The following is a 26,396-nucleotide window of genomic DNA, read 5'->3' as shown; positions in this document are numbered from 1 at the left end:
GCATCTCCAGGAACCCACCACTCAGCTTTAACAATTTTAACTCATGGCCACCGACTCTTTCCTCCTACTGTTTTGAAGCAAATCTCAGACATGACAGAATCTCATCTGAATTATTTCAGTATGATTCTCTAAAAGGTTAAGGACTTTAAACCACAGTACCACTATCACAACTAAAAAAAAATTTTTTTAAGATAATTTTTTTTGGAAGGGGCAGGTAAGTAGGTTTATTTATTTTTTTATTATTATTTTTAAATGAGGTATTGGGGATTGACCCTAGGACCTCATGCATGCTAAGCACACACCCTACCACTGAGCTAGACACTCCCCCCTTAAAAATTTTTTATAATAACTCATTAATATCAAATAGCCAGTATATTTGAATTTTCAATTTGTATAAATGTACCATAAATGCCAATTAAAATTTCTGTCACTTTTTAAAACTCAATCCAAATAAGATCCATACATTTAACTGATTTTTATATAGATACTAATTTTTGCACCGTGGTGTCTTTCTCAGAGATGTTACATTCAACTTTTGTATTGCCATTAATACCTGAGCCAGTGTCCTTTCATTATGATCTATTGACCTGCTCTGTTGGCACAATTAAAACCCCCTATTCCATTATTAACTTATAACTGGTAAGGTCACCAAAATTTCACCCACACCCTTTCCTGCCCTTCTACCGACAGGGGATCTCAAACCTGGCTGTGCTTTAGAATCTGGGAATTTTTTTTCAGTTGTAAAATACACATAGGATAAAATTTAGCTTATTGATCATTTTTAAGTGCACAGTTCAGTGGCATTGAGTATATTCACAGTGTGGCACAACCATCGGCATCATCCACCACCAGAACTCTTTTCATCCTGCAAAAGTAAAACTATATATACATTAAACAGTAAATCCCATTCCTCCCTCCCCCAACCTCAACACACCATTGCACTTTCTGTCTCCATGAATTTGACTATTCTAGGTACCTCATTTAAGCGGAATCACGTAGTACTTGTTGTCTTGTGACTGGCTTATTTCACTTAAGATAAGGTCCTCAGGGTTCATCCATGTTGTAGCATGTGTCAGACAGAATTTCCTTCCTTTTTAAGGCTGAATAATATGCCATTGTGTGTATGTACCACATTTTGTTTAGCCTCATCTGTTGATGGATACTTCAGCTGTTGATGGATACTTGGGTGGCTTCCATCCCTTGACTATTGTGAATAATTCTGCTATAATTTCAATTGTTCAAAAATTTTTTGACACTCTGATTTCAATTATTTTTGATATATATACTCGGCAGAGGAACTGCTGGGTCTTTTCTGAGGGCCCATCATACTATTTTCCATAGCAGCTGCACCTTTTACATTTCTACCAACAGTGAACATGGGTTTCAATTTCTTCACATCCTCACCAACATTTGTTTTCTGTTTGTGATTTTTTGTTTAATAGTAGCCATCCTAATGAGTGTGAGGTGGCATCTCCTTGTGGTTTTGATTTGCATTTTCCTAACAATTAGTGATATTGAATATCTTTTCATATGCTTGCTGGATCATGTGTGTTGTGTTCTTTGGAGAACTGTCTCTTCAATTCTTTGCCCATTTTTCAGCTGGGTTGTTTGTTATATTGTTGTTACATTGTGGGAGTTCTTTATATATTCTGAATATTAATCCCTTATAAAATCTAGGGATCTTTTTGATGGGGACTGTTGATCAGTGTTTGTTAAAGCTCCTCCATGTGTCATCTCTTAGGAGGTGAGGTAGTAAGTATGTTTAAATTAGTTCTCATCAGGACAGATGGGTACATTGTCCTTTCAGAACAAGTGTTGCAGTTTCTTACCTGGTTACTATATGTATTCATCAGTGCTGTCCAGTAATGGTAACGTTGCTTTTCCAGGGTCACTGGACTCAGTTCCCTTAGGTCTAATCCTTCCTCCTTGCACAGACAGAAACAAGTTCATAGTTATGCCTTATAAATAGATGAAGAATAGAAGAAACAAAATATCCATATATTAACACTCTATAAAAATCATCAATATCATATGTATCTATTCTTAGTAAAACTACTTTTTCTTTACATTATTAACTCCACTTTTGGGTAGCTTATGGTCTCACAGCCTTTCCCAGACATTTCCCTTAAGCATATCAATTGTTGTATTTCGGGGGGGGGTGCTCAATACCTCAGCAGGATGCTTGTAGACCCATCCTGATTTTTCTTGCTTCAAGAAATGGAATCAGCTACCCTCCTAGGACTCCTGGTTATTTTAATGGTAAATAATATGATACCAACACTCGGCACTAGAGTTATACATGGAGTTAGTAGAGGGGGCCTGGACCACCCTTGGCAGTGACAGAATTGGAAAAAGGTTTCTGTAAGGTACAGGTTTATACTGGTCTTTCCAACTAAACATAAGGCTGCTGTGCCCCCCCGCCCCCCTGTTTCTTGATGGTCGGTGGCTCCCCTACTATTCCCCCCACCTTACAGCTGAACGAACTGAAACTGTAAGAAGTTATGTAAGTTGCCTCAAATCACACTGCAAGTAACTGTAGAGCTGCCCGGCTCTGTCAAATTTCAGACACTGAGCTCCCAAGGGACCCAGCCTCAAGCTCTGCCTGCTGTCGGAAATACCGCACTTGGTCCTTGGTAAAGACTTTGTACCAAGTTGTCCCATTTAGGACTCCCGAGGCAGGGTCCTCCTAGTCTTAATGTGCCTGAGGAGAAGAAAATACGCTACAGATCCTTCTTTCCTCCCCGCAGGATTCGGGAGTGAGGATGACAAGGAGAGCCCTCCACGAGAAAGGCCTGAAAACAGAGCCCCTCAGACGGCTCCTTCCCAGGAGGGGCCTCCGCACCCACGCCCGGCCCAGTTCGGCGGCGCCGCCGGACCCCAGAGCTCCCGGCGGAGGAAGCAAGACCCCGAGGGCTCCCCGGACGATCCCCCAGGGAAAGGGGAGGTGAGCCGGCTCCCCAGGGAAGGCGAGCCCCTTAGGCTTCCCTTGGCCGCCCCAAGATCCAGCCAGCCACCCACCCGTGCCCCTGAGGGCGCAAAGGGCTTCCCAGCTCCAGAGCCGCCGCGGGAACATCGCGGGCGAGCGGCCCCAGCCTGCCCCGAACCTAAGGTCCCAGCACCCAGCTAGCTCGCCACCGACTCTCGCGCAGAGCGGGCTCAACGGCACCCCCAAGAATGGGGAGGGCTTCGGGCACAATCGGACCACATCCGACGCCTGAGGACGCGTCGCAGCCAGAGGCCTCGGAGTGCGCAGTCGGCGCCGGGCCTCCAGCAGCCTCGCGCGGAGACCCTGCGCCACACGCCCACCACCCCGACCCCACCCGCCACCTAACGCCTCCCCGCAGGCCCACGGATGCTAGGCCCGCGGGTGGGTTCCGTCGATCGCCGGAGGACCTGCAGCAAGAGCTTCCTGAGGGTGCCAGCCTCGCCAGTTCCCCCGGGAGCCCACGGGGGCGGGAAGCGTTTCCACCCTGGCGCCCGCCTCGCCGCGGGCCTGCGTGGGAACCGGGAAGGCGGCCCGGGCTGGTGAGGGGGCACCCGAAGCGTGTGGCACAGCCCTGAGCCGCCCCAGCAGACCCAGCTGGAGAAGGCCCGGGGCGAATGACCCTCTGAGGGGTTCCAAGGGCTGCAAGCAAGCTCGTGCTTGCCCACTCCACTGCTGGGCCTGTCGTGCTAGGAAATCATCACGTCTCCCACTTGTGGAGGGCTTACTCTGTGCCAGGCTTTGTGATTTATATGATTCATTCAGTCTTCACAGCATCTCTGTGCCATTGGTGTTCTCATTATCAGCATTTTACAGAAGGAGAAACTGTCTCAGAGAGGTTAAGGGACCAGCCCAAGGTCACACAGCCAGTATGTGGCAGAATCAGCATTCAGACCCAGGTCTGCCTGCCTGACTCCACAGCCCGCCCGCTGGTACACGAATGAAGAGCAATCCATTTTTCCGTGATAATTGTATGAAACACTTTTTATACTAAAGCAAGCAGATCCCCCCTGAAATGAAAATGAACATTTGCACCAACCATTGAGAAGAAACTTGAGACATCGTAGAAATTCCATGCCAGGGCCAACGCTGCCGGCTCAGCCCCTGGCTCCCTGAAGTGACACTGCAGACCTCTGCCTTTAGCGGGATGTCGGCCAGCCAAGCTCTGCTCCAGGACCAGCTCCTGTTTGAAGCCTTCCTGGAGGCCAAGGAAGATGGCCTCTCCACAGTTTGCCATCCCACTGAATTGCTTAGGAATTTCATCCAGTTCTAAATTCCCAACAGTTATTAATCTACAGTTGGGGATTCAAAGATTGGAACTCTTGGGAATTCCTGAAATCATGGTATTCTGTATTTTTCATAACTTTCTATTTTTTTTTAATAAATAAGAAATACATATGTAGTAGTAGTTACAAAGAACTGTAGGCTACAGCAAATATTCAGAAATGAGAAAATACCAGAGAACATTATTGGGTAGTATTCAGATCACAAAATGTTTAAATCTTCAACAAAATTAACTGCACTACATAGAATCATGTGTTGAAATTGCCAATCGAAGGACTTGTTTCTAAAACTTTTTATTTCTTGGAACATCAGTCATAGGATAAGATATACATGTAAACAGATTAATATTTATTTTAACTTGTTAGAATGGCTCACTGTTAACAGCAGGGAGGGCCATGAATATGTTTCTAATATGGCAACAGCTACAAAAGAGACTAATCAGATTATGACCACTTCTCTCCTATGTGCGCCTATCCCAGGTTCCAGAAAGGCCTACCTTAACCTTGGACTCCATGTGTCAGCATTTCCTTCTCATGCTTTCTACTTGACATCAGTGATTCCTTCAAACCAGGAATGCCTGGTTGTTTATTGTTAAGCATTAACTCTCACAGGAGAATTACAATCCTTTTTCCTCTCTCCCCGATTTCTTGACTGATGGTTCTTGGGATTCAGAAAAACAGAAATTTCCTGAAAACTGTCAGAGAATTATTGTTCTGAGCTGAGCAGGGTTGGCCCGGCAAACCTGCTGCGGAAATAATTGTCTAGTGTATTGTCAGACCCAGTCACTGAAGCCTCATGGTCTCAAGAGCCTCAGAGCCAGAAGATCCAATTACGGACTCCAGCTCGGCCAGTTCCTGGTTGTGAGACCTTGGGCAAGTCACTTTACCTCTCTGGGCTTCAATTTAAAGGACAGAATGATAACCTGAGGAAAAATGTACTTGCTTTGTGAGGCAATATTGAAGAAGGGTTAAAAGTGTGGCTTTGGAGTCAGTCTGAGGTCTGAATTTATTACTTACTACCTCTTTGATCTGGGGCAAAGTCTAACCCCTCTGAGCCCCCATTTTTCTCTTCTGTAAAATGGAAAGCCTGAGCCCATTTCATAGGATTTTGGTGAGTTTAAATGAGATCACCTATGAAAGTGCTGAACACAGAGCATGGTCCATCGTGAATGCCTGATACGTGTGGACCAGTGTAGTTATTATCTGCTATATCTACCTCACAGGGCAGTTGTGAGGATGAAAGGGAGGTTATACTGTGGAAGAGCTTTCTAAGCTGGGAGATGGTCATCCACACACTTCTCTTTCTTCTGGAGGTTAGATGGTCAGAAGCTACTGGCGAGCATCAGTGGTATCTCCAAGTAAGGAGCCTGAGGATACCTACCTATATCCACAGAAGGTAGCTGTGTTGAGGAGGCAGCGTCACCACGGTTACCTGGAAAACAGGGTTGAGATGCAGTTAGGTAGGCAAGCTTCAGTATCATCTGACTTGGGGCATACTTGGGGGAAAGCCAATTTTCAGGAGGTGGCTTTGGAGAAAGGACAATATTAAACAGAGCCTGCCCACTATAGGTTTGTTTAATAGAGATCGAATCAGGAGAAGGGGGCATGTAATAGAAAGTGGTGAGGGGGCTATTTGACTATTGTCTGAAGCCCTATAATTGGCTGAACTTAAGAAGCAATCCTATTAGCCGGCAGTGCATCCTGCTCCCACTGTGTACGCACTTATAATGTTCATTCACTCCTAGACTGTGGACCAATCATGGATCAAAGGACTTTCCAAAGATGATCTTGTGTAATCCTGACAGCAGCCCCATGAAGTAAATGCTAGCACTACTCCCATTCTGCAGATGAGGGCTTGGAGTCTGGGAAAGCTAAGTCCATCACTTGAGATCGCACAGCCTAGATGTTGTGGAGTCAGGATTCAGAGAGTCCAAGACCTTAGCCTCCGCCAGGCTTCCTCAGCTCCCCGAGTCCCAGATGCTGAGCTTGAATAAGGAAGAAGGCAACACAGATGTATGGGATTTCGTGCCTAAAGTGGCCTCCTCTCTTGCCTTCTGTGAAAACTCTACTGATACTCCGCCTACTTTTCTGGACAGTTTCTTTACTTCCAGGGATGTTTTTTTCTGCTTAGCCCTTAAGTCCAGTTCCCCTGGGCCCCATCCTTGGACTCTTTTTCTTTTGTACAAGACTGTGAGAAATCTTAATGTCCACAACTTCAGCTACCAGTCATCTCTCCTTCTAAACCAGACTGCCCCTCTGAGCACTAGCCCGATCCAGCCAACTGCCTCCTTGACATGCCCTCTCTGAGGTTCCAGACTCCCAGCTGAATTCATCCTCTCCCTCTTAAGATGCCTCTCCTCCTGAGTTCCCCTCACTCCTTCCCATGGCCTCCTAGTTTTAAATACTGGTACAGTGGTGGGGAGCCCCAGAAGCCTTCATAGATGAAGCCTCTTGAATCGGTTCTTAGGGCTAGAGATGAACTGTGGGGTGTTTCCTCTGAGAGCTGCCAACAGTTTGGGGGAATTCCAACAGGGTGGAATTCACCATTTAATCAACTGTCTACTAAGTGCCCGGCAGTATGTCAGGTCTAGTAGTAGGGGTGGAGGACACCTTCATGAATGAAACGGATAGGATCCCTGGCTTCAGGGAGCTTCCGGGCTCCTAGAGAAGATGGATCTTAAGCAAGCCCTCAAAATACGAACTCTTACAAACTGTGACAAGTATCATAAAGGAAACATTCAGGGTGCTATGGAAGAACACAGTAAATCTATATTGGGTTGGGGGGATCAAAGGCCAACTTGAGGATCAAACTGATCAAAGTGAGAAAGTGACAGTCACTTTATCCCTGAGAGGGAGTTGAAGGAAGAGAATTCCATATAGAGGCAACAGTAGGTGCACACACAAAGGCCCAGAGGTGGGCAAGAACTTGTTATGTTGGGAAAACTGAAAGGCAGCTTGTGTCTGTGGAGTTGAATATGCTGCAGCATGTGGTCAAAACAAGACTGGACTGGCTGGCTGGGGATGGCGGCAGGTGCCTTGTGGGCCATGGTAAAGAGCCTGGATTCTTTTTGGTTTAACTTTTTATTTGGAAATAATTTCGAAATTATACAAAAGTACAAAGGGCATCTGTATGTCCTTTACTCCAAACTCACCTGTTAAAATTACTTGGTCTCTCTCTCTCTCTAGTATATCCATGTGACTTTCATTCTGAAACTATTTGAGAATAAGTTGCATAAATCTGTTCCTTTACCCTTAAATATTTAGTGTGTATGTCCTACCCCAGTGCAGTACAGTTATCCCCGTCACTAAATTTAACATGGATGCAATACGGTATCTAATTTACCATCCGTTTTGTCAATTGTCAGTGATATCCTTTATGTAGTATTTTCTCCTCTAGTCCAGAATCTAGGCTAGAAATGATGTGTTGCATTAAATTGTCATTTCTCTTTAGTCTTTAATCTGGAATAGTTAGCCTTTGTATTTTATGACATTGACACAATGGGAAAATGCAGTCCTCCCTTTAGTAGAATGTTCCTCCTCATTTGAGCTTTGTCTGCTGTTTCATTACCATATATGGGTCATGCATTCCTGGCTGGAAGACTGCATAAATGTTGTATCCTTCTCAGTGTGACAACAAGAGGCACACAATGTCTCAGTGATTTAAATTTTGTCTGATTTCTCCAATTTCTAGTTAAAATTTTTCCCTTGTAACCAATAGCAGTCAGGGAGATATATTACAAACATGCAGATATCCTATTCCATAGGTTATTAAATAGATGAGATTTAACATCTGTTCATGATTCTTGCCTCAATCAAATCAGCCTTTATCATGAAGGTTACAAAATGATGACTTCAACTCCAGTACTCCCTCCACACGACATTCTTCTGCCTACTTATTTAATAGTTATTACTAGTAGGGATTTTGAGATTTCTATTATTTTCCCAATAATTTCATAATTATTAATCTTAATTATTTTGGTGCTCAGATTGCCCCAAATTGGTCGGTGGGAATACCCTAAAACTAGAAGCCTAGATTTTAGCCCTTCAATAGAGTAGGATGATTCTATTGCATATATGACCGATGGGAAGTCCTTGTGTTGTCCCTGAGGAAGAGGTGGCATAGACTGGGGCTGTGACATGGAAACGTGGTAGAATCAGCAGGACTTAGTTGGGGAGTGACTATGTGACGGTCAGAGAAGGAGGAGTCAGGAGTGACTGAAGTGGCTAGGTGGCTGGTGGAGATGTTTCCCAATGTGGTGGAGACGAGCAGAGTAGGAGGTCAGGTGGGAAGGGTGTTTTAGACAGTTGAGTTTGAGATGTATTTGACATTTGAGTGGAGATGTCAAGCAGACAATTGGATATATTGGTCTGGAGCTGGCGAGAGAAGTCCAGACCAGAAGAAAATTTAGAAGTTGCTACATACAGATGATTTCCCAACCCATGGACCTGGATGAAATGCTCTAAGAGGAGAGTCTGGAGCAAGGAGAGAGAGGGACCAGACTGGAGAATCCTGAGGGAGCTAACCATTTGGGGGTCTACAGGTGTGTGGCAGGAGATGGCAATGAACAGGTCTATGGGGACCAGATCACATGGGGCCTGGAATGTCAGGCCAAATCCTGAAGGCTCTGGGGAAGCACTGAAGGGTTCTGAGTAGGGGAAGTGAGTGACAGGGAATGATTTGAGTTTTAGAAGGATTGTTCTGAGAGCCAAGTGAGGATGACCTGGAGGGTCATGGCAGTGGCTAATGCTATGGTTCTTTCTGAAGAAAATCTGCTTGCCTCTCATCACTGGAGAGTGCGCAGCTGGAGCCCTTGCCCGGAATGCCCTCTCTTTGTCCATCTGGGCACAAGAAAGATGATCAAAACATCTGCCTTAGTTGCTCTCATCAGCCCCAGGTAATGTGACAGCAAGCCCGCATCTCCCTGCCCCATTTCGGCTGGAGCTGCACAACTTGCTTCTGGGACCTTGTCAGAGCCAGACGCAGTGTGGGTGTGAATGTGCAGGGGATGTTCTCTGAGGTTTGCAGGAGATTGTTCAGGAACCCTGATCCTCTGCCCAGGATGCTTTGCTTTCAGTGTGGTCCCTGTTACCCAGGCAACCGCATTGTAAGTTGTCCCCTCCCCACCACACATGCGGGGGAAGTTGGATTGAGTCTGGATGAACTGTCCCAGTACATCCTCTCCTTATCTAGGGGATCTCCAGGCCTCCTGGGGGGTGTCAGCAGCCCATTTGGAAACGCAAACAACAAAATGCAGAAATGTTAAGAGGCCAGAGGGAGGGGCAGATGCTCTGGAAAGCCCAGGAAAAGATTGTTTCTAGTTGGAGAAATCACGGAAGATCCCCAGAGAAGTTGACGTTTGAATCCGGCCTTGAGTAGAGAGGATGGTTTTCCATTTCACAAAAGAAATATTTGATTATTCAGTGGAAAAGAAGAAATAAGAAAAAAAATCAAAGTCCTAAGACCTCATATTTTTTTGACATTGTCAAAACAGTGGTCATTGGTTGCATTAATATCCCGATAGGCAGATCCTCCCTTGTTAGTTCTCTTACTGTTGGAATGATTCATTCCAGGCCTTGTGACATTGGCTGGGGACCTGTGGCTGGGCAGTGGGGACAGAAGCAACTTAGGACCAAATGCAACTCAGGAATCAGTGCTCCAGCCCATCCTCTCATTCCTTCATTCAGCACATGTTCATTAAGACCCACCACATCCCAGGCCCTGAGGATACAACAGTCATCAGGACTTGGTTCATGTCCCAAAGACCTCGTGTCTAGTAGAAAGCGAGTTACAAGCAGGAAGAATTCATTGCAGGGCACATGTAGATGCCACCACAGAGGCATAGCGCATACAAGACGCGGTGCCGACACAGAGAAAGGGGATGAAGGGAGCCCAGGCCCTGGGAGCAGATGAGCTGCAATTCACAGAGCATGATAGGAAGAAGGGGGAGGACCAGAGACATGTAGAGGACCAAGTTCATGGGGAACAAGGTGACATGCTTCTCTGTCCACAGACTGGAAGGCATGTCTCTCCTACTTTTAAGCTTCTGGGCATTTATTTTTTCTGTTTTCCATTTCAAATATTTCCTTTCCTGTTTAGAGGGTAGGGGAGTGTTTTATACTCTCTTCCAAAATCTCAGCTCACGTGCTTCATTCATTCTTTTATTTCTCTCTCTTTGACACTAAAATCATTTAATGTTACTACATTTTGCCTCTGCAGATGGCTTTGTATCCTTTTATTATTGTTTTCTAAATAGTTTGTTTTTTATTCTTGATTTACTTCTTGTCCTAAGGGTAATTTGAGATGTTATTTATGTTTTTCAATTTCTAGGTGGTGTGTTTTATATTATTGTTAGCTGGATTGCATTTTGATCTGAGACTGACTTATAGAGTGTCCACTTTTCAAAATTTACCAAAATATCATCTGTAGCTTAATATTTATTGAATTTGTCACCATTCATGAAACTTGAAATGAAGGTACACTATTTGTTTTCAGGGTAAACAATTTATATGTTCATATCTTCTACATCCTTATTTATTTTTTGATTATTCAGAAAGTGTGTTAGAATATTTCCAATAAAACTGTTTCTCCTGTTTCTTCTGGTATTCCTAAATATTTGATTGAATGGATTTTTGTTAAATGGATTATTTAACACGAAGGAAATTAAATCCTTTCACTGTTAAGTACACCTTTTAGAGAGTGAGGTTAAGCACGCAGTAAAGCCAGAAGTCATTATTGTCATCGTTGTTATGTTTCGTGGCTGACAATTTCTGGCATTCGAGGCCTCTGTTGTGGAGGCAGAAAAGTCCTGAGGAACCTTTCTTTTTCTCTATCCAGTATACATTTGGTAAACAGAATGCTTCTTCGTGCAGAACATTAAAGGATGCTGTGGAAAGCAGGAAGGGAAAAAAGGCCGACAGCTTCCAGTATGGAAATGCAGTGACACACTTTGGTCTGGATGGTGGGGTCACTGGGTGAGCCCAGGCACTGGTATATGTGTGTTAGTGGCACGTGCCAACTTGGCCTGGGGGTGGAGAGGGCAGGTAGGATGGGAGGAGATGGGGAGGACCCCGCTTTCCCCAGATGTTCTGTGGAACACTGCGTCCACTCCTCAGATCCTCAGAACCCTTTCACCCACGCTGTGAGCCAGATTCTGTGTGTTTCCTGCCAATACCTTCCACCTGCAACCTTCACTTTACCCATGGGAACTTTTATGTCACCACACCCTCCCTCCCCTGCGGGGGCTGACAGCCACTGACTGGTGTGTAAGGACAGCTCCTTCACCTAAAGGAGGAAAACTAGGGTGTTATTTTTACTCCAGAGCTGCTCACACACTTGCTACACACACTTGCTAACCTGCCTAGCTCACTCCCTTGCAGGTTTTCCCTGGGAACAATTAATAAATCACTGGCACTTTAGTCCCTGGCCCAGGTTAAGCTTCCAGGAGAATCTGACCTAAGATAAACTGCTTCACTCCCTCCTGACAGGAGGAATTCTGATGTGGAAAGAATAGTCACCAGTTTTTGTCCCTTTGGTTGCCAGGGACACAAACCCCAAAGGTACTAGCTTAGACAAAAAGTGGGGTGGCCAGAAGGATGCTGGGATATCTTAAGTAATCAGAAGGAGGAAACCAGTACACCTGGGCTATCGAGGCGTCTGGAATCAGGACACTCTCTTCCCAACTTTCTTTGTGCTTTTACTCGTGTCCGCTTTATTCCATGTGAGCGGTATTTCCAGAGAGCTGGAAACAAGGCTGCAGACAGCATCTCCACCTCACTCTCCTCAGCTCTGCTCCTGGCTTGTTGAACATGGGACCAAATGGCCACAACTAGGGCAAAGGAGTCGTTTAGCACAACTGGAGTGACTCCTGAATAGTACTAGTCTGTAAGAGCCTCTTCTATTCCTAGTGAGGGAGGGGCTGTGGCCAGAAGGAAGGAGGGGTAATGGACAGAAAAAAAATAAACAAAATACTAGATGCCCATCACATCATTCTTTTGATGAAACAAGCAGTGACGTTAGAAAGGCCTGGCTTCCTTGTACAGCCATGTTCACAGCAGCACTATTCACAAACCAAAAGGTGGAAACAACTCAAGTGTCCATCAACAGATGAATGAATAAACAAAATGTGGTAAATACATACAATGGAATATTATTCAGCCCTAAAAAGGAAGGAAATTCTAATACCTGCTACAACGTGGATGAACCTTAAAAACATTAGGCTAAATGAAGTAAGCCAGACACAAAAAGACAAATATTGAATGATTCTGTTTATATAAAGTACCCAGAACAGGCAAATTCATAGAGATAGAAAGTAGAATAGAAGTTACCAGGGGATAATGGGAAGGTGGGTAGGGAGTTATTGTTTAATGAGTACAGATTTCTGTTTGAGATGATAAAAAAAAATTTCAAAACGGATAAGTGGTGATGGTTGCAAAACACTGTGAATGTATATCACGCCAGTGAATTGTGCACTTAAAAAGGGTTAAAATGAGGTATTAATCAGGGTTCTCCAGAGAAACAGAAACAATAGAGGGTAGATAGCTAGAGAGACAGATAGATACAGATATAAACAGATTTCTTCTACGGAACTGGCCCATGCAATTATAGAAGCTGAGAAGTCCAGACCCAGGGGAGCTGATGGGGTAAGTTCCAGTTTGAGTCCGGAAGAATTGAGGAACAAAAAAACATATAAGATACACAAAACTAATAGCTAAATGGCAGAAGTAAATTATTCTTTATCAGCAATCACATTAAATGTAAAAAGATTAAACCTTCCCAATAAGAGACAGATCAGTAGCTTGGATTAAAAAAAACAAAACAAAACCAGGATCCATCTATATGCTATCTGCAAGAGACTCACTTTAAATATTAGGACACAAAGAGTCCTTTAAAAATAAGGACTCACTTTGGATGAAAGTAAAATAATGGAAAAAAGATATTCAATATGATATGCAAATAGTAAACAAAACGGTGCTGGATTGGCTCTATTATTATCAGAAAACACAGACTTTAAATCAAAAAAGGCAGTAAGAGATAATGATATTATATATTGGTTAAAGTTTCAATACAACAAGTTGTAACAGTTATAGACATATACACACCTAACAGAGGAGCCTCAAAATATGTCAAATAAACATTGAAAGAGTGAAGGGAGAAATAGGCAGTTCTATAGTAATAGCTGGAAATTTCAAATACCCTGCTTTCAATAATGAATACAACTAGAAGATAAAAGATGAATAAAAAAATTGAGAACTTGTACTACTATAAACCATCTAGACCTAAAGCACATACATAGAACACTCCAGACAGTAACAGCAGAATACTCATTCTCAAGTACACATAGAACATTCTCCAGGATAGATCATATGTTATGCCATAAAATAATTCTTAACAAATAATGCAGCAGCTACGGAAAACAGTTTGGCAGCTCCTCAAAAAGGTAAACATAGTTACCATGTGATCCAACTATTGCACTCCAGGCAAACTGAAGGCAAGGACTTGAACAGACACTTGTATGCCAATGTTCACTGCAGCATTATTCACAATCGTCAAAAAGTGGATGATTGGATAAACAAATGTATATACACACAAGGGAATAGTTTTCAGCTATAGAAAGGAATGAAGTTCTAATACCTGCTACAACCTGGATGAACCTTGAAAATATGCTAAGTGAAATAAGCCAGACACAAAGGAACAATGTTTTATGATTCAACTTGGATAAGGTTCTAGAATAAGCAGATTCATTGAGACAGAAAGTAGATTAGAGGTTACCATGACCTAGGGGGAGGGAAAAATGAGGAGTTATTACTTAATGATCACAAAGTTTCTGTCTGGAGTGATGAAAAAGTTTTGGAAGTAGTGGTGATGCTAGTGTTGCAAAACGGTGTTACAACTCAGTTGTGACAGCAACGTGGATCTGGGCAAGAGACCAAGCAGCGCTCAGGGAGTCGGAAAGCTCAGGTTTATTACACAAACTGGGCCAGAAGAGTTAACACTCAAAGACCTGGACCCCATCTGTAGGTTTACACAGGCTTTTGTAGGCTACCAGTTTACACTTTGCAACATCATATGCAAATAAAGTATAACAAAAATTGACTAATTTGGAACAAGCTTTGTAGAAATGGACCAATCAGGAGGGAGAAAAATAACCAATCAGGAGTGAGAAAAACAATCAATGAGGAGTGAGCTCCATGCAAATGAAGTACTACAAATGGACCAATGAGAAGTTAGGGAAATGGACCAATCAGGAATGAAGGAAATAACCAATCAGGAATGAAGGAAATAACCAATCAGGAGTGAGCTCAAGGAACCAATAGAATTTTAGGGGGGAAATAAGCCGTTTCAGAGACAAAAAGTGAGATAGAGGCTCTGGGCCAGGGAACCGGATGGTGCTGGCAGGAGAGTAGTGGCCCTGCGTGGTGGTCCTGCCGGTCTTTTTATAGGGCTTCCCACCTTACTAGCACAACACTGTGAGTATAATTCATGTCACTGAATTACATATTTCAAAAATGTTAAAGTGGCAAATTTTGTTTTATATATTTATCACAATTTTTAAAGTTAATAATGTAATATGCAAAAAACTCTTCCCCATTGAACTAGGCAGTTTTAATGGGTGAACTGTATAGTATGTTAATTATATCTCAAAGCTAATTTTTAAAGTTTAAAATTTTGATGTTCAAGTTATCATTGTTTCCTTTTATAAATTATGCTTTTGGTGTCAAGTCTAAAAACTCTATCTCGCCCTAGATTTTGAAGATTTTTCTCCTATGCTTTAAAAAAAGGTTTTATAGTTTTTATAACACTTATGTCTACAATTCATTTTTAGTTAATTTTTATAAAAGGGTTTTTTGTGTGTGTGTGGTTTGTTTCTTGTTTTGTTTTGTTTTTGCCTGTGGATGTCCAAATACTCCAGCACTATTTGTTGGAAAAGCATCATTCAATTGCTTTTGCCCCTTTGTTAAAAATCAGCTGGGAGTATTTGTGTGGGTCTAGCTATATAAAAGGTCTTGAAATCTGGTAAATGTATTCCTTCCATTTTATTCTTTTTCAAAATTGTTTTAGCTATTCTAATTCCTTTGCCTTTCACATATGCCTTTTCCTTTGGTCCTTTCGTATAAATTTTAAAACAATCTTGTCTATATCTCCAATAAATCTTGCTGGGACTTTGATAGGACTGCCTTTAAACTTGTATATCAATTTAGAGAATTGATAATTTTGCTATGTTGAGTCTTCTGATCCATGAACACAGTAAGTCTCTCCATTTACATAGATATTTGTTTACTTTCATCATTGTTGTGTTATTTTCATCATACAAGTCCTATACATGTTTTATTAGATTTATACCTAAGTATTTCATTTTTGTTTTTTTGAATTATAAATGGTATATATTTTTAAGTGTCCACATGTTCATGGCTAGTATACAGAACTACAATAGATTTTCTTTTAATGTTTACCTTGTATCCTAAGAACTTGCTTAAATCACTTATTAGTTCCAGGAGTTTTTGGTAGATTCCTTGATATTTTCTCTGCAGACAGTCGTTATCTGAAAGTAGTGACTGTTTTATTTTTCCCTTTACGATCTGCATGCCTTTTATTTTCTTGCCCTGTTGCATGAGTTACAACTTACAGCATTTTTTTGAATAAGGGTAGTGAAAATAGAAATCCTTTAAATTTTATTTTCCAGTTGTTGCTAATGATACACCAAAATTATAACTGAAAAAATACAACTTATTTTTCTATATTGACCTTGAATCCTAGACAGAGCTCAATTCATTCATTAGTTCTAGCAGCTGTTTTATAGATTCCTCATAAACAATGTCACTTACAAACGGAGACAATTTTACTTCTTCCTTTCTGATACTTAACGCCTTTCCTTTTTATTGCCTTATGGCACCAGGTAGGACCACTAGCACAATGTTGAACAGAAGTGGTGAAAGTGGACATCTTTGGCTTGTTCGTAATCAATATTCAATATATTACCTTTTAGTATGATCTTGGCTATAATTTGTCTGTATAGGTCTTTTACCAGATGAAGAAGTTCCCTTCTGTTGAGTTTTTTTATTTCAGTTACCATATTTTTAATTTCTGAAAGTTCTATTTGATTCAAGTTTGCTTTGTCATCTGATGGGATTTTGTATTTCCTTCTGCTAGTACCTAAACACAGCCAATCTATAGCTGCTTTAAATTTATAGCTTGATGTTTTTGTTTTTGAGCACATAAATGAGGTGATTTGGAGCTACATATCCACCCGAGGGCTGGTTTGTCATCACAACTTCTCTGAAATAGTTTCCTCCCCTCCTTTGCTCAGCATCAAGGAAACTACTTTGCAATCCCCTCGGGCAAGGAGCCTGGGCCAGGTTACTCCGGGCTTACACCTGTTCAATCACAGCGGGGGCATCTTTTCTTAACCACTGGGCAAACCCAGGGCTTGGATTTCTGTTCTATGAAGCCTGCTCAGTTTCACCTGGTTTGGCAAATGCTTTCAGGATAAAGGCAGTTTCAGTGTTCAGGTTCCTCTCTGGGTTCACACTTTCACCTAAATTTTGGTCTGGAAATTCCTTCTTTGCTCTTCAGTACTTTTAAGAAGTTTTTTTTTTTAAATTATCATTATTGTTATTATTGTTTTATTTTATTCCATATTTTTATTATCAGAGAGTAGATTGCTGTGAATAGCCTGCCATGTTAACCAGAAAGGGTTCTTTGCTTTTAAGTTTTAAAGAATACTGTATCTCTTATCTGCTCTCATCTCTGTTCTAGTTCTCTTTTTCTTGTATACTTAAACCTTTGAAAATTCCTTTACTTTCATTTTAAAGGAGGGTCAAGAAAAGTCAGATAAATAAAGTGCCTGTAGACCACCACGTTTAACCAGAAGCCTCTTGTTAATGTCATTGCCATATTATTTTCAAATAAAAATGTGATTAAAAGTCTAGAAGCTGGACAAGATGCTTCTCTCTGGTCCTGTCACTTGATGGCAGAATTGCAACCTGGGGGAAGTAGTTGTTACACAAGATGAGCCCTTTACTAGAGAGGAGATTCCCTCCCTCTGTCTTATCAGCCTCAGTCTTCCTTGCTGGAATGACTGCATATAGCACTGCTCCCAACCACCCCACCCCCCACCCCATAAGCAAGATTCAGGGGAGTAAAGATTGCCTCTGTGGTTTAGACTGAAAAGATTTTCTAAGTGATTCTGATAAGACCTCATCACTCACTGGAGAATTACCCGGGTAACGCTTCACCCTTAACAGGTGAAAGGAAGCTTTCTGGACCCTTGACTAAGTTAACAAACCTCATTATGTGTTCTGGTCACATGTCTGCTTCGGACTGAAAAACTCCACCTGTAAATATTGGTTTTCCCCCAACTCCAAGCCTGCTCCACCCCCAGCCTTTTTTATGTCAATTGATGGCAACTTTTTCAGTTGTTCAGGCAGAAATCCTTAGTGATTCTTAATTTCTGCCTTTACCTCATTTCCCATGTCCCATCTTGTGAGAAATTCTGTGGGCTCTGCCTTCAAAATATATCCAGAATCTGACTTCCATCACCACCACCCTGGTCCAAACTACCCTTATCTCCAAATATACATTATTGCAATTACCTTTTAGCAGACCTCCCTGCTTCTATCCCTGTCTCTTCACAGCAGCCAGAAGGGTTATTTTAAATATAAGTCAAATGATGTCACTCTTCTGCTAAAAACCCTGCCACGGCTCCCTGTTTCAGAGTAAAAGCCAAGCATACAAGACCCGGTAAGATATGCACTCCCTCTCTCCCCAAACGTTTCTCACCGTTCTCCCTTCACTCACACGCTCCAGCCACACTCTTCTCGCTGTTTTTCAGTAACACCAGTCAGCTGTTCCCGCTTGTCTGGCGTGCTCTCCCAAATAGTCCATTGCCTAACCTTCTAGCCTCCTTCAGTGATTTGTTCAGATACCACTTTCGCACTGGTGTTTAACCTGGCCACCTATTTAATGATGCCACCTGCTCTCTCTCTAATCTTGCTCTATTTTTTGTTTCCATTGCCTTCTCCCATTTTCTAACACATCACGTAATACATGGTCTCCCCTTGTTAGAACACAAGCTCCAAGAAGGCAGGAATCTGTTTTGTTCACTGAGCCCAAGCACTTAAAATAGTGCCTGGCACACGGCATGCACTCAATAAATGTTAAATTTAAACAATAAATGTCTGTATTCTTTGCGATAGAACTACCAAGAAGTATAACTAACAATATCGGTTGTTCTTGGACTCCCACTACAGTCGCCCACACCTACGACAGCAGCAGTAGCTTTGAATTGGAAACACCGAATTTTCAGTTCACCAAAACTCTTCTTCTGCTCAGCTTCTGGAAAGTGTCTCTCCCAGGCTCACCGTTCCAACCTGAGCGACGTCCGTATCCCCAGCCCGAGGGTAACGCCAATGATTGTACTGGGGCTCACCCAACCAACCAATCAAAATCGCTGTCCTTTTTTTCCTTTTGCCCCTTGAAGGACTTCGCTTTCCGATTGGTCATGCCGAGAGGGGCGGGACGAGGCAAATTTGGCAGGTGGGCAATATGCTCGGGCGGTTGCCTAGGTCACCGCCCAGCTTCCCTGCAGCTGAGAGGGAAAATGGGCGGGGCGGGGAGCGGACATCCCGCCCCTATCCAGGCGCGTCCTGGGATTGGCTCGTGGCTGCAGGGACACGACCCCAGCCCGGACTCGCGCAGCGCGCCTAACTATAGGCTGCTTTCGGCCAGACTATAAGGAGATCTAGAAGGCTCCTGCCTAAGGAGGGGACCTTAAAGGCCGGGCCTCCTGAGCCCCGCCCCGAGTAATCGCCCCGGCCCGACGCTGGGATAGGTGCCTCTGCCCCCAAGAACCCTTGCAATCACATTCATTCAGGATGCAGTGCGAGTTCGGAGGTCTGGATCCAGGGCCGACACCTCTTCTAAGCCTCTGTTAAAAGACGAAATGGACTCTAGGTGACCTCCAAGGAGCCTGCCCCGACTGACAGGCTCTATTCTACATGGAGGTCTCTGGCTCCTCTGGGTTTTGGCTTCCTCTAGTGTAAATGAAAGCATCTGGCATCGGAAAGCCAGAACTGGCCCTGACTCTGGCACTCACTTGCTGTTTGGCCTTAGAAAAGTTATATCCTAATTCTAGCTCTGTTTCCTCGTCCCGATGTGAAGGGATTGGACTAGATGTTCTCTAAGGTCCCTTCCAGTTGTTCCTTCCTAGCTATGAAACAGCCTAGGTAAGGTGTAAAGGCTCTTCATAAATGTTTGACCTGTTACACAACTTGTAAGCAATTCACATTGCTATCTTCTCATCCTCCTTACTTTCTGTACCCAGAAGTTTCAGGAATGGAGGAAATGTCTAGGATGGAGCCTAAAAATTAAAAAGGAATGTTTACAGATACCAGAAAGGCTGATTGCCTGCAGTTCAGGAGATGACGCTGAAGAGGGGACTGGAATAATCCTCTGTTCTTTAACCCCCGCATTTTATAGAAGAGATAATTTTTTAAATTGAAGTATAGTCAATTTACAATGTTGTTAATTTCTGAAGAGAGAACTTTGAGAGTAGCTGAGTCACGCTGCTAATAGGAAGAACCAGGTTTTCTGACTTGACTCCATGCTCCTTTACATTTTACAGTGTGGGCAAAACAGGAGGCATACATGTATAAAAACAGGCAAAAAAACTTGTTCACAGAAATAAAAGAGAGGATTTAATTTGTAGTAGTACTCACTTTCATTTGCTTAGGATTTCTCTCCTTCCAACATTTGGGGTGACTTACAAAGAAGAAATAGAGCAATAAAAAATAAAACCGAAGCAAGTTATTTTCCTCTTCTGCTTTTCCTTTCCCTGGAAGAGCTTCTCAACTTCTAATGTTCCAAACCTACCTCTGTAATATTCTTCAGTGGTTCACCCACCCACCTTCCAAAAAAAGAAGAAAAAAGTCAACTAAAACCAAAACCAAAACGGGCCATTTACACAAAAGGGGCAGACTAGGGAAATCTAGAGAGACAGAAAGTACATTTGTGGTTACCTAGAGTTGGGGAGGGGAACAGGAGGTGGAGGGGCTGGGGGTGATTGAGGGGAAACAAGAAGTGACTCCTGATGGATATGAAGTTTATTCAGGGAGTGATGAAAATGTTCTGAAATCATGGTGATGGCTGCACAACTCTCTGATTAGACTAAAAATCACGGAATTGTCCACTTTAAGTGGACTGTACAGTATGTGAATTCTATCTCAGTGAAGCTATTATAACCAAAGAGATACTGAAAAAGAGAGACATAGCGAAAACCAAAACAAACCAACATGTGTCTTTGTTTCTTCCCTGGGTTCTGTGTGTTTAATCCTCTTACTCTTAGATCTGGGCCACTGTTCTGGGCCATCTGCCCCTGCAGATGTTTCCTGAATCTCCCAGGGTTGCCCACCTCCTGCTCCCGCCACCCCTCCACAACCTGCCGGGGCTCCAAGGAATGGTAGGAAGCATGATAGTTCCCCTGCCCACCTGCCTCAGGTGCCCCCTCATTTCTTGGGCACCCTGGATGAAATTGTGATAAAGAAGGGAAGGATAGACAAGATAGAATAGAGGTGAGTCTTGGAGGAGATTGGAGTAGTGAGAAACGGTCTAGGGCAAAATCAGAACAAAAAGGAATGTTGAGAAGGAAAATCAACTTCCCTTTTTGTGATCCCCCTCCCCCCATCCTGGAAGACTTTAAGGATGGCAGATAGTGTTAGAGTCTCTCTCCTCCATCTAGATGATCTTCTTTACAGAGTTCTTGGAGGGAGCAGCAGACAGGCAGCTGTTACACATCTACTTCCTGTCAGTCTTTTACATAAAAGTTTATCTTCTCAGAGAAGTCCCCTGCCCCCTGCCTCCTGATCCAAAACTTCACTACCTTCCCTGACCCCAACACTTCCAGCCCCCTTCCCCACTTTGTGATTTTGTTCATTATCTGTCTTCCTTAGAATGTAACCTCTGGGAGGGCAGCAATTTTTATTTTTTCATTTCTTTTTTATCTGTGTTGTTCATAGCCACATCTATAATGCCCAGAAGAGCCCAGAGCAAACATTCATACACATTTACAGAATGAATAAAGGAATGAACCTACTGTGTGCGGGGCACTTCTGTAATGAAGAGGGAAAGTCTTAAAAGACTCTTTTGTAAACGTAACAGATCTGAAAAAACTCAGGAGTACAAGGAGAGAGAAATCTGGAATGTTTGGGCAGTGAGGGACTAGTTAGTTTCCTTGACTGGATCATTCTATCCAGAGACACAGAAGAAATGAATGCCAGACACCTTTCTGACTACCAGAATTGGTTTCTGACCTAAGCTCCAGCCCTCAGTATCAGTTTAACGTTTGCAAAATTACGTAACATTTCAAAACTTCACTTCCCTCTCCCACACAATGGGATGATAATACCTTCATATTTGTAAGGACGCAGTGAGATCAAATACGAAAGCGCCTGTCAATCCCTGGCACACAGTAGGTGTTCGGTCCATGATAGCGTCCCCTCTTGGCTCTTTCTTTGCAAAGCTACCTCTCCCCCTTGTGACTTCCTCCTGTGAATACAGGCTTGTTATTCAAGAGTTTGAAGCTACATTGTTAGTCTGATTTTTTTTTTTAATCTGAAGTTTTCTCTTGGGGCTTTTAAAGAGTTTACTGGTTCTGAAGATATATGTTTTTATTCCTTAGGTAGAGAGTTAAAGAAGGATGTGAGAGAAAATGATATAATCCAGAACCCAAATAAAGCTGACGACCAAGTCCCTGAGTTCAGCCAAATCCTCCTTTAGCCTACTATTTTTTTTCACTTTAAAAAATTGAGTTAAAATACACATAACATAAAATTTACTATCTTAACCATTTTTAAGTGTGCAGTTCTCTGGTAATAAGTAGACCCTCAGATATTTGGAATGAGCACAGGGCTAAACTCAGGAGCCCTGGAATCAGCCCACGTGGACTTAGCTCCTGGCTCAGCCTGTTACTCTGTGGCCTTCAGCGAGTTACTCAGGCATTAGAGCTTTTGCCTGTCTGTAAAGAGAATATACTCACAGTATTGACTCCACGGCGCTGGTGAGGCTGGAAGGCCATGGGTGTGAAGCACCGGGCAGTGCTTGGCTCAGAGAGCACCTCGGTACACAATAACCATTGTTGTTATTCTAGAGCTTGGAATTCAGAATCAGAATCAGGTTGGGTTTTGCTCACAAGGTCACATAGATACAGCTCTGTCCTAGATGTAGCTTTGGCTGAATCCTGAGCAGAGCCTCCAGGTTGAGGGTCCAAGAGGTGCTTCTGGCTTTCAGGACTGAGTAAGCCTCCCCTCTCTCTTCCCTGGGGCTCCCCCTCCACTCCTCTGTGCCACAGGGGCTGGGGGGTGGTGTTGGGGGGCTGCTGCTTCCAGCCATGGGACAGGATTGAAACTCGGTATTTATTGCTGGTCTGGAATATATTTCCTTAGCCATTACCACGCGTCTTCTATGTGCCAGGCATTGTCACGGTTGCTAGGGCAGTGCAAAGACAGATACAACTTAGACCCTGCCCTCAAATATACTATAGTCCTACTAGAGGAACAAGACATGTGTGACTGGGCCATTTACCAGTTGATCGTTATTGATTGCCTACCATGTGCAAGATGTTTTCTAGGACATTGACTCAGGCACAGCTATAGAAATCCAGAGGAGGGAAACATGACGGTGGTTGGGTCATACCTGTCTAACCCAGCGCCTGGCCTCCAGAAATGCTGATGAGACAGACGGAGTTGGTTGGATGACGGTCGTCAGGAAAGGTTTCACCGACTAGGAGACTAGCCATGGACATAGCTGAGTAGAATTTACTCACTAGAGAAGATAGTGCAAAGATACGGTCCTCGGGTTCATTTGAGAGGCTGTGAGGCATTAATCTGGCCATATGTGAGGGTTCCTGTAGGGCCTGAGTGGGAAATTCAAATGGAAATGGGGTCCAAGAAAGAAAAGGAAATGGGTGAAGGAGGCTGGGAGCTTCCCCTCTGTTGTATCTACGCACATGTCCCTCTGGGTTTCCTTTCCATTTGGGCACTTTTGATGGAGACCCAGGAAACAAAAGCCTGCTTCTCTATTCTAGGAAAAACATTAGTGCATGCACAAGAGCTGACCCTCAGACTCAGAGACAGGGAGGATCTGGGAGTGGACAGGACTAAGGTGGACTAGGAAGCAGCCTTGTCTAAAAGGGGGCAGACACCGCTCAGTTCAAACCAGTTGCTAGATGCAAGAACCTGGGCCATCTGTTTCCAGCTCTATTGATGAATCAAAAACCAGAAATCTGGGTTGTTTTTTTTTAACAAAATGTTATCTTCCACTGTGAAAGTAAATAGCAATTTGAATTTTAAAAAGAAAGTGCCTACCAGTTGGAACACATTTTCCAATTGTAGCTATCAGTCCAGAACCTCTATTTAGGGAACCAAGAGAGATCAGGTTAGAAAGCTGGGCTAAAGTGAAGTTTCAAATGGCCTTGAATGGTCATGCTCTAGAGGTTCAACTTGAGCCTCTAAACAGCTTTAGTTATTTAGACTAAAAAGGTTCTTTGAACAGGGGAGTGGCTGGATGCCAGGGTTTGGGGACCTGTGGAGTAAAGTGACGAGGTGTGGCATGTGAAGTAACTTGGGAAGCAGTCAGGTTTGAAGGTTACTGCAATTAACTCAGGTTTGCCACAATAAAAGTGGCACAAAAAAAAAAAAAAAGACGGTGGCAGTGGGAGTGGAAAGACAGGTTGGAGAAAGAAAGGAAGAAAAGACTAAAAGATGGTAAGATGAGGAAAGCAGAGGAGAACGGCAATAGAAAAGGTAACTGGGGTTCCAACTTTACTTAGAATGAACCAGCTCTCTTGCCAGAAAACGAAATGCCAACCTGGTTGGTTTTTAGGCCTGCTGAGTTTAGAGAAGTTAGCCTGATGCTGGAGGCGTCCCTCCAACCGTGACCGGGTGATGAGCCCCTGGTCCTAACCAGCGCGCCACGGTCCTGGCTCTGCTCCTGGCCGACTGAGAGTCCGGGACAAGCTCGTTTATAAACTGACCTTATAAATAAGTCGTCTACAAAGTTGGAGTGATACCACCTGCTTCTCGGGGCGGTTGCGGGGATTAAGGAGGCGGACGGGCCAGTACTTGGGAGGGGGGAGGAACGAGCGAGCGCTTTCTTACCCCGGGCTCGGGAAGGTTCGAGGTCTCGGGGAGGGACCGGGCGGCTGGCCCTTCCAGGAGAAACGGCCGCCGCCTCTCGCCTCCCCGGACCAGCCCGCTGGGGCGAGACCAGAAGCCTCCCGGGCGGCCAAGTTCACAGGCGCCCCTCCCCGCACCCCCCGCGGGGGCCCTGGTCTGCGCGGCCCGGCCCTCCGCTCCCCAGCTCCCAGCCCCCGCTTTCTGGAGCCCACGGGCCAGGGAGGCCCTTCGCGGAGCCCTGCCCCTCCGCGGGTCCCCGGCACATCCTCCACGCCGGGAGGCCCAGGCCGAGGCGGGGCCCGAGCGCCCCAGCGCCGAGCCAGTCCGTCGGATTCCCGAGTCCCGACACCCGCCGGAAGCGCATTTTCCTCCCGCCCCCAGCGCGGCCGCTCTAGGAGCCCGGGGCGCCGGCGTCTCAGTGGGAATAACCCCTTCGGCCCCGGCAGGCGAACTCGGCCTTGGGAGGAATTGGTTCACTTGCTCCCCGAGAAAGGCGGAGGGGTCTGGTGTTCGCTCTGGCGGACGTTTTGATGGTTCTGGTGCCTAGATCAGGAGAGCAGAGCCCCGCCGCCTGGGTTTCTATCCCAGCTCAGCTAAGGTCAGTTATCTCACCTCTCTGAGCCTGGGCTTTCCTATCCGCAAGCATAACCATGTCTAGCTTAAAGGCTTGCTGTAAGGATTCAAGGAATTAATACATGTCAACACTTAGAAGAGTGTGACACGTAGTAATTGCTCAATAAACGCTACTTCTTCTTCTCCTCCTCCTCCTCCTTGTCCTTCCCCTTCTTCTTCCTCCTCCTATTATTATTTTACTGCTACCTTTTTGAAAAAGGGCTATTAGTAGAGGGTCAGTTTTGTGACATGAGAATAAGGAACATGATACAGATGATAGTAAGAGCTGCTATTTATTGAGGGCCTTCTTCCTAGGTTCCTTACAGACCTTAGCTCCATGGCGGTAAGGCGATTCTGTGAAGGGGGTATTATTCTTCTTCCCATTTTATGTAACTGAGTCCAAGTCTGATTTGAACTCAAGGCCCTCTGATTCCAGGGCGCCTGATTCTTCTCCTCCACACTGCATCTCTGATTTTAAAAACTTTTTCTGGGCATGCCAGACTAAAGCATCAAAACCCATAGTGATGTCAGAGACGTGGATTTCTAGTTGGTCCAGAGCTGAGGAGGCTGTGCAAAATCACCTAATTCCTCCAACAGCATAAAAGTCAATAATGAAAGGTGCTGCCCCAGAATGGACACAATCCTGGCTTAAAGAAAAGGATCTTGTGACCTTGAAAAAAAGCAAATTGCAGACATCCAAAGAGAGAAAGGCATTGAGTATATGCTTTAAGGATAAACTAAAAAGTTTTTATGTGCAAAAACAATTACCATCCAACCCAACCTTTCACACACCCAGTGGAAACCTCAGAGGCCAGCCTTACTGGCTATTTCTTCCAGTTCTGACTCTTCAGGGTCCCTCTGGGCAGTTTCCAGTGCTTAGTACTATTAAAGGTCCTTAGAGTTGCTGAAGCTTGGAGAATGTGGGTGGCTGTCCTTTCTTCCTGTCATTCCCTGGGGATTTAGCAACTAGTTAGTCATGCAAGAGAGCAGCCTGTGGAGGGTGGGCCTTGAAGCTGTGAGTAAAAGGGGTGAGGGATGATGGGAGATGAAGGACTAGAGTTGGTGGGCACGAAATCTCTCCCCGCCCCCATGTCTTTGGCCATGTGGCTCCCTCTTCCTGGTTTAAGCTTGGAGAGGGTCAGACATTGTTCTTCTTGTCATTTCTGTGCCTTAACACTGAGAAAGCTTTCCCGGGATCACTCCACAAGTTAGTGGTTTAGTGTCAGGACTCTAATCAGAACAAGGCATCCAGCGTCTCACTTAAGGTACCCAAGGCACGAAGAGGAGTGTGAGGCCACGGTGGTTCAAAGATCATCCGCGCTTTCTCCAGGAAGGAAAACCATGTCCGTACA

General features: G+C 44.1%; 1 protein-coding gene and 1 long non-coding RNA gene across 3 annotated transcripts in view; one reads left to right on the top strand and one right to left on the bottom strand.

The window, feature by feature from the left end:
* Positions 1-762: 762 nt before the first annotated feature.
* LOC140687110 (uncharacterized) lies at positions 763-22,552 on the bottom strand. 2 transcript variants are annotated; one of them, XR_012061212.1, is made up of 6 exons: positions 22,296-22,552; positions 21,666-21,805; positions 19,981-20,168; positions 5,648-5,698; positions 1,830-1,925; positions 763-879 (listed from the first exon to the last, which is right to left on the bottom strand). It is a non-coding gene; the product is annotated as an uncharacterized lncRNA (long non-coding RNA). The 2 variants fall into 2 exon arrangements; XR_012061211.1 differs by having other exon boundaries at positions 763-865.
* The window catches only part of ZNF629 (zinc finger protein 629), a 22,898-nt gene continuing 18,947 nt past the window's right edge, over positions 22,446-26,396 (top strand). Inside the window, exon 1 of the mRNA XM_072942957.1 lies at positions 22,446-22,552. The gene's annotated coding sequence lies outside the window, so the exon portion shown is untranslated. The remainder of the gene's footprint in view (positions 22,553-26,396) is intronic.

Source organism: Vicugna pacos, chromosome 18, assembly GCF_048564905.1.
Source record: "Vicugna pacos chromosome 18, VicPac4, whole genome shotgun sequence".
Lineage (NCBI taxonomy): Eukaryota > Metazoa > Chordata > Mammalia > Artiodactyla > Camelidae > Vicugna > Vicugna pacos.
The sequence above is the reverse complement of the archived record's forward strand: the minus strand, read 5'-3'. Positions and strand labels throughout refer to the sequence as shown.